The following is an 8,951-nucleotide window of genomic DNA, read 5'->3' on the forward strand; positions in this document are numbered from 1 at the left end:
GTAGAAGCACCTGCTTGGGACAAAGCATATGAAGTAAAAGAGAAGGTGAAACTGAGTCCTTAGCAAAGAGAACCTTTTTAAGATGTATTTATTTATTTGAAAGGTGGAGTTACAGAGGCAGAGAGAGAGAGTGAATATGTAGAGACAGACATCTTCCACCTGCTGGTTCACTCCCCAAATGGCCACAATGGCTGGAACTGGGCCAATCTGAAGCCAGGAGCCAAGAGCTTCTTCCTGGTCTCCCACACGGGTGCAGGGGCCTAAGGACTTGGGCATCTTCTACTGCTTTCCCAGGCCATAGCAGAGCTGGATCAGAAGTGGAGCAGCCAGGACTCAAACTGCCACCCATATGGGATGCCGGAACTGTAGGCAGTGGCTTTACCTGTTACACCACAGTGCTGGCCCCAGAGAACCTTTCAGTCCATGGTCACAAGGATCCTGAGGTCTGGCAAGGAGACAATGACACTGAGTGCAGATTTACGTGGTGACACACACACCACTAGATAGCATGTATGCATCAGGCAACATACACACAGTAATGTGTGTGACTGCCTAACTCTGCCCTCAGTGTCATTGCTCCATGCCCAGGCCTCACTTTAGTGATCTTTTAAAAATGTTTAACTGGGGGCTGGTGCTGTGGTGTAGTAGGTTAAGCCTCCGCCTGAGGCACTGGCATCCCATATGGGTGCCAGATCTAGTCTTGACTGTTCCTCTTCTGATCCAGCTCTCTAATGTGGCCTGGGAAAGCAGTAGAAGATGACCCAAATGCTTGGGCCCCTGCACCCACATGGGAGACCTGGAGGAAGCTCCTGGCTCCTGGCTTTGGATTGGCCCAGCCCCAGCCATTGTGGCCATTTGGGGAGTGACCCAGGGATGGAAGACCTTTCTCTGTCTCTCCTGCTGTCTGTCTGTAACTCTACCGCTCAAATAAATAAATAAAATCTTTAAAATACATGTATCATTACTTGGTGTTGGGACCATTCATGAGCCTCTTTACTATACTAGCTATTTTGACATGTCTGTTGTCAACTGCAGACCCTACCAACTGTAGAATAGCAGAAGTCACTCCTTTAATTGGCCTGTCCCCTCTCCCTTTCCTCACTCCCGCCCCTAGTCTAATAATCTTTTAAGAAATTGTTTATTTCTGAGCTGCACGCGTGTGCGCGCACACACACAAAAAACACACACAGTGCTCCCATCACTGGTTACTCCCCAAATGCCCACAATGGTCAAAGCCAACAGCTGGAAACTCAGTCTGCGTCTCCCACATGGGTGGCAGGGACCCAACTACTTGAACTGTTTCCCAGGGTCTACATCAGGAAACTGGAATCAAGAGTGGAGCTGGGTCTTGATAGGTGATTCCAGCATCTGACTTGCCGGGCCAAATGACTACTCCCTAGCAGTCTTAATTGCCTTATTTTTGGTGCTAGAATTGGGCAACACTTCATTTCATAAGCTAGAAATTAAGTGTTCCAATGAGCCCAGTAGAAGAGGTTGGTATTATTGGTATTATAGACAGATAAGGATCGAAGAAAGCAGGAACAAAGTTGGAACCAGGAGACAGAACAATAGAAAAATAGCTGATTGATTAACATGGGATTGCTTCAGATTTGCATTAAACCAGTTCATCTACTTTTTTTTTAACAAAGGTAGAGCTTCAGAGAGGCAGAAAGAAAGAGATAGAGGGAGAGAGAGAGGTCTTCCACTTGCTGGTTCACTCCCCAAATGTCCACAATGGCCAGAGTGGGGCCGATCTGAAGCCAGGAGCAAGGAGCTTCCTTAGGGTCTCCCATGCGGGTGCAGGGGCCCAAGGACTTGGCTCTCTTCCACTGCTTTCCCAGGCCACAGCAGAGAGCTGGATTGGAAGTGGAGCAGCCGGGTCTTGAACCAGTGCCCATGTGGGATGCTGGCACTGCAGACGGCAGCTTAACCTGGTACACCACAGCACTGGCCCCTCATCTACTTTTTTAAAAAAATTTATTTTTATTTTAAAGACAGAGAGGCAAAGGCAGAGAGAGAGAGAGAGAGAGAGAGAGAGAGAGAGAGAGAGAAATGTTTCATCCTCTGGTTCACTCCTCAAATGGCCACTATGGCTGGGGCTGGGGCTGGGGCTGGGCCAGGCTGAAGCCAGAACCACGAGTTTTATCTGGGTCTCCCATATGGATGCAGGGGCCCAAGCACTTGGAACATCATCTGCTGCTTTCCCAGGTGCATTACCAGGGAGTTGGATAGGGAGTGGGGCAGCAGGGACTTGAATTGGGGCCCACATAGGATGCTGGCACTGCAGGCTGCAGCTTAACCCAATATACCATAACGCTGGCCTCTTCTTTTTTCTTTTTTTTTTAAATTTAGTTCATTGAATTTGGCTGTTATCACTTTTAAAAAATTAAATCTATTTATTTGAAAGGCAGAGAAAGAGAGAGAGATCGATTTTCCACCCACTGGCATATTCCTCAAATGGCCACAACAGCTGGGGCTGGGCCATGGCAAAAGGAACTCCATCCAGGTCTCTCATGTGGGTGGCAGGGGCCCAAGCACTTGAGCCATCATCTGTTGCTTTCTCAGGCACATTTAGGAGAAAGCTGGATTGGAAATGGAGTGGCTGGGAGTAGAACTGGCACCCACATATGGGACAGCATTATGCAAGCTGTGGTTTAACCTGCTGTGCCACTTCACTAGCCCTGTATCTGGGCAATGTGAGCTCTGGTTCAGTGCAATTCCAGGTTCACTCTCAACCTGCCAGTGTAGCCACTTGGGGCTTCAGGATGTGATTTCTAGCCCTTTTGCTTCATAAGGCTGTCAAGGACAGGTGAAATGTATCAGCAGATCCCACTTTTCTCTGAAAATATGACGTGGTAAATTTTTTTTTCCAAAAAGATCTATTGATTTGAAAGTCAGAGTTACACAGAGAGAGGGAAGAGGAGAGAGAGAGAGAGAGAAAGGGTTCACTCTCCAAATGGCCACAATAGCTGGGGGCTGGGCCAGGTGAAAGCCAGCATCCATGAACTTCTGCATCCAGGAACTTCTTATAGGTCTCCCATGTGGGTGCAGAGGCCCAAGGACTTGGGGCATCTTTATTGCTTTCCCAGGGCATTAGCAAGGAACTGGATCAGAAGTGGAGCAGCTAGGCCTCGAACCAGCGCCCATATGGGATGCCAGCACCACCGACAATAGCTTAACCTGCTGTGCCACAATGTTGGCCCCTGACTTCGTACATGCTTACTATCCTTTCACAAAGCCAGAGTTCAGTTGACTCTTGGTTTCCTCTTCATGAAGTGGAAGAAATGCAGTTCAGTTAGTTTTATGCAGTTTCTACTGCTGATAGGACCAAAACACACGTATGGAATGCACTGTACTGGGAAGTAGAAATGGCATGCTTTTATTCATTCTGCAAATGAGCTAAATTTTTTAAAAGATTTATTTATTTATTTGAAAGTCAGGGTTACACAGAGAGAGGAGAGGCAGAGGACCTAAAGCTTCTGTCCTCTTAGCAGTTCTGCCCTGCCGGGATATGTCAGCCAGTCCATCGCGAAGCCCCTTCCTTGCCACGTGCCAAGCTGGCTAATTCTCTCCCATCTCTTTGCAGCTTGTGAGCCTCTCTCTGTGTGCTGACACTCAGCAACTAACGGGGCTGGGGCCTCTCTTTGTTCCCATTGGCCCCAGTTGGAAGCATGCTAGCATGCTATTTCCCAAAAAAGGCTCTTCCAAAAGCAGGAGATCTCTTGCCCCCTGCTCACAGTGTGTGATCTAAGAACTAAATTGTCACAGGCACCATCATTGCAGTGCCCAAGGAAGAGGAGTCAGTATAGGCATCTGTAGGCGAAGCCTCAGGAGGAGACCATTGCTTAGCCCTTTGTAACCAAAAGGAGAATGGAATGACTTAAAAGCGCGGACTTTTCAATGCAATGTCTAGGAGTGACAATGTGTGTACCTGATTGTGTGAGGCGATTGTTCTAGTATGCACTTGCCCCATGAATCTGCTGATGATCTCCTGGCTGCTTCCAGGGCTCACCGACACTGCCACGGCCTTGGCGCAAGTGCCTATGGAGTTTCTGGGTCTTCCCCAGTCTAGATAGCATGGTAACTCCGAGATGAAAAAACAGGTCAAACACATTTTATAAAATCCTACATATTGGGGCCGGTGCTGTGCCGTAGCTGGTGGAAGCCGCCGCCTGCAGTGCCGGAATCCCATATGGGTGCCGGTTTGAGTCCTGGCTGCTTCACTTCTGATCCAGCTCTCTGCTGTGGCCTGGGAAAGCGGTGGAAGATGGCCCAAGTCTTTGGGCCCCTGTACCCACGTGGGAGACCAGGAAGAAGCTCCTGGCTCTTGGCTTCAGATTGGCGCAGCTCTGGCCGTTTGCAGCCACGTGGAGAGTGAACCAGCAGATGGAAGACCTCTCTCTCTCTCTGCCTCTCCTTCTCTCGTTGTGTACCTCTGACTTTTGAATAACTAACTAAATAAATCTACATACTTATTTGGAAAACCTTCATTTCAGGAGGATGGTGTGCCTCAGGACCTCTAGATTGATGGTCAGAGCCAGCGCAAACAACCACCCTTTACTCAAATCCCCTTCTTATGTTTTTTAGAAAAGATTAATTTAGTTATTTGAAAAGCAGAGAGAGAGAGAGAGAGGGGAGAGATCTTCCAACTGATGGTTCACTTTCTGAGTGGCCACAACAGCCAGGAAACTAGGGCTGGTCCAGGTCAAAGCTAGGAGCCAGGGACTCCATCTGGATCTCCCACATGCGTGGAAGGGATCCAAGTACTTGCAGCATCTTCTGCTGCTTCCCAGGTGCACTAGCAGGGGGGCTGGATCACAAGTGGAGCAGCCAGGACTCGAACCTGATGCTCTGATATGGCATGCTGGTGACACAATGCCCACCCCAATTCTCATTCTTTTCAAAAACCGGCACGTGATACACCCACATGCTATAACATGCACTGTTTTACACTGTACAGTTGTGTGGCTTTTGGTACATCCAGAAAGTTGTGCAGCTGTCACCACTCTCTAGTTCTAGAACATTCCCATTGCCTCTGGATCTGTTAGCAGTCTCTGCATTCGTCCCCTCCCCCAGCCCGTTTTCTCTCTCGAGGGTCTGACAATTTCCCATGCAGGCAGCAGTGGATGATACTTGCCTTGGCTCTGACGCATACTTTTGTAGGGGTGTAAACCACTAGAACAGAGAGATGACTACACGCATAGGGCCCTGATGCCTCTGTCATGGACAGTAAGTGAAGCGACAGGTGATTGTTTTTTTCCTGGGCTTCACTGCTTAGGTATGTTTTGCTTCCCAAATCGGAGTTAACAGTGATTTCCCTCACCTGGTTCCCACAGCGCTGCATATATAGTGCCGAGGGGCCAGGTGACTGCTAACTTGGGCTTCCTTGACTGTTGCCAGTACAGGCCAAGATGGGGGGCCCCTAGGGCTGGCGCTGTGGCATAGCAGGTAAAACTGCCGCTTGAGGCACCAGCATCCCATATGGCCCCCAGTTGGAGTCCCGGCCGCTCCATTTGTGGTCCAGCTCCATTCAAATGTGCCTGGGAGAGCAGTGGAAGATGGCCGAGGTGCTTCAGCCCCTGCATCCACATGGGAGACCTGGCAGAATGTTTTGGCTTCAGACCGGTCCACCCCCAGCTGTGTGGTCATTTGGGGAGTGAACCAGCAGATGGAAGATCTTACTCTCTCTCCCTCCCTCCGTCTTTGCCTCTCTATAACTCTGCCTTTCAAATAAATAAATAAATAAGTCTTAAAAAAAGTTATGGGCCGTCAGTTCACAGATAGCACCTGTGCCGTGTCATGTCTGTCCCAGCACAGGCACCCCACAGGCGGTGACAGTGCAATCCCCTTGCCCAGTGCAGACACAGATGGTGGGAGTCATTTGTGTCCCACAGCAGGCAGCCAGAGGTGAGGTGACAGCCAACTGTCCTGTCCTGGGATCTCGGGTGACAGTCGAGTGCCACCACCTGTGCCGTGGCTCCGCCTGCCACAGTTGGATGACGTCAGTGGCCCCTCGTTACCCCGCCCAGTGTGGGCAGCAGGCTTTGTGCTCTCTCCTGGGTCCCCACGTTCCAGCCCCAGCACAGGCACCCCACATGAGGTGATAGTTGGTGGCTTCAGTGACTTCCCTGGACTGCTTGCCTCAGGTGACAGTGGGGGTAACTCGAGGCCCAAGCCCACAGAGCGGCTGTTCTGAGCTGAGGTGACAGTTGATTCTCCCTGGCCAAGCTGACGGGACAATGCAGGGACCAAAGTCTGGGCTTTCAGTCAGATGCTGTCACCTGGACTTGCGTGTCTTGGTTTGTGTAGCGTTCGGCTGCCGTCTGCTGGGTATTGTCTCAGCCTCTGTGTAGCACCCGTCCGTGAAGTGCTCCTGGCATGTTGTCTTGGTGCTTATCTGCACAGGGACCTGGACACGAGGTCACACTGAGTGTCCTCGCCTGGCCTTCATGCTTGCACCAAAGGCCAGATGCCGAGTTGAGGTGAACGGTGATGCTCTACCCCAAGCCATCAAGCCCTGCCCTGTCTAGGCAGCCAGCACTTAGGTGACACTTGGATGTTGACACCTGAACCTAATGCTGCTCCTGTTCACTCAGTGCCGAGGTGATTGTCCCCACCTGGGTCCCCCTGCCCTGTCCCTGGGCAGGCGCAGAGATTGAGGAACAGCTGACATCCCGGACTTGCACCCATACGGCGTCCAGGACTGAGGTGACAGGTGTGTCAGAGGCCACCTAGGCTCTGCTGCATCCTCAGTGGGGGCTCCTAGAGCTGAAGTGACACCAGTCTCAACTCCCTGACTGCCCTAACCTGCCCCTCGCACTTGCGCCTCAGTGGAGGCACCTGAGGGCTGCGGTGACAGCTGCATGTCCTCACCCGGCTGCTTTGATTCTCTGCCGCCTGCTTCTGCTCGTCCCCTTGAGGGATGCCACGCCCCTGGACACAGCTGGCTGGCATAGGGGCGGGCAGCAAGGGTGGGGTGCTCACTCAGGGGCTCTACAAGGGGCTGTCAGCACCAAGACCCCCCGCAGGGTCACGACGGGCCTCTGAGCATTCGTTCTCCACCAAGGGTTCCATGTCATCTCAGGCTCCTATTTGAAACTTTGCAGATCCAGCACGCTGGCCAGGGCAGGCTGGGATTCACATGGCTCTCTCCCGGGAGCTGATGCGAGGTGCCCTCTGGTGGCCAGCTGGGGGATGGCAGGGAGTCCACCATCTCCGGAGTCCATAGACCTTGTGTGTCATCCTGGGACTTGTCAACGCAGCCAGGTGGCATTGAAACCCCTCGGGGACAAGGATCGGGTCTCTAACCACACTAGCACCCAGCAACACTCGTAAGACCCAGAGGAGGCGACTGTGTGCACGCGGTGTTGAAACCCTGGCACTCATGTGCACTCACTGCGGTTTCACGTCTTGTCCTGGCAGTCTCTGGCCCAGCTGCCCTGTAGGGGCACCCGGTTTCCTATGGAAGGCAGCAGGCCTGGCTAGGACATGGAGCCCAGAGGACAAGGGGCGGCAGCCTCGTCACTAGTATATAAATTGGCTCACCCTTGGTGGCCCCATCAGCTCGGAAAGATGGCTCTCAGCTGGAGTCATGTCTCTTCTTCCCAGGCGGCCATGGGCACCCACAGAACAGAGGACTAAGGCCCCTGCCTCTGTGCTCCTGAGCACAGAGCCCTGGAGACTGTTCTAGGGCAGCCCAGGCTAACAACGCCCAAGGACCCGAGACTTCCTCCTTCCTTCCCGATTTGGACTAGGTGACCGTGGTAATGGCCTCCCATGACTGGGAGGTGCTCCCTCCTGTAGACACACATGGCACACAAGGTTGTAGCTTGGGCATGTGTATGGGGCGGGCAGCTCATGGGACAGGCACAGGCCTGCCTGCCACTTGAGTTTCTTCCTTAGCTCATTCCCACATAGCATAAGGAAAACAGATGACTGTGTTTCCAAGTGGGGTCGTGTGGCCAGCAGTGAAACCATAGGTACGGGGAGGAGCTCTTTTGCTTAACTCCTGGTGACAGAGTGATGTGACCATTGTCACCTGCAGGGTCATGACACACAGCCTCCCCTGTCGGGAGTGCAGCACTCCTTGCCTGGCTCTTTTCCAGGCCACTCTGTCCCCTCCATCGGATCATTTTGTTCCCTGGCAGCCTCAGTCTACGTGAGAACTTGGGCCATAGGGTCAGTTCCTGCCACGTGTCCTCACTCAGCCCAGGATGGAGGCTGGCGAACATGCTGTGGCCCCCACTAGGTGCGGTATAGTGAAGGGTCCCCCAAATTCAAGTCCACCTGGAACTTCAGACAGCAACCTTTCATGGCAACAGGGTGTTTGTAGGTGCACGTGAGTTAGGATGAGGCTATCCTGGAGCATGGTGGGGCCCTCTTCCACAATGTCTGAAGTCCTGGTAAAGGTCCAAAATCCATCTCTGGTTTTCAGCCCCCTGTTACTTTCTAGTACCCCGGGGAGGCAACAGAAACAGATGCAGGAGCTCATACCTCTGGTGCCTTAGTGGCTGCCTAGGCCCGAAAGCTGGACATGACCTCGGCCTACCTCTTTGCCTCTTAACCTCTGATGTTAGTCACACGTTTGATCGCATCCCCATCCCTGAAGGGGCCCTGGTTAGGGAGGGACAGTGCGGATGACAAGCAGTGCAAGTGTCGAGTGCAGAGTGAAAGGAAATGCGACCTGCCCTCCTGCTTCAGGCTGTGGTCGCAACAATGAGCAGAGGCGGAGTGAGGAAGACTCGGCAGGCAGCGTGGACATGGGACAGGCTTGGGTCCCTGCAGAGGCACCACGGGAGACTGGAGGTGAGCAGGCCCGGAGCAAGTGCAGGGGGAGGAACAGCAGGCAACAAGGGGAACAGAAAAAGGGCTGGGTCCCCAGGCAAGCAGGTGGCTGTAGGCTCGCTCCTTCACGGCCACAGGTGCTAGGGAGGTAATGACAAGGGGACAGG

The sequence above is a fragment of the Oryctolagus cuniculus genome, chromosome X (assembly GCF_051225735.1).
Source record: "Oryctolagus cuniculus isolate XC-2025 breed Fujian yellow rabbit chromosome X, ASM5122573v1, whole genome shotgun sequence".
NCBI classification, from domain to species: domain Eukaryota; kingdom Metazoa; phylum Chordata; class Mammalia; order Lagomorpha; family Leporidae; genus Oryctolagus; species Oryctolagus cuniculus.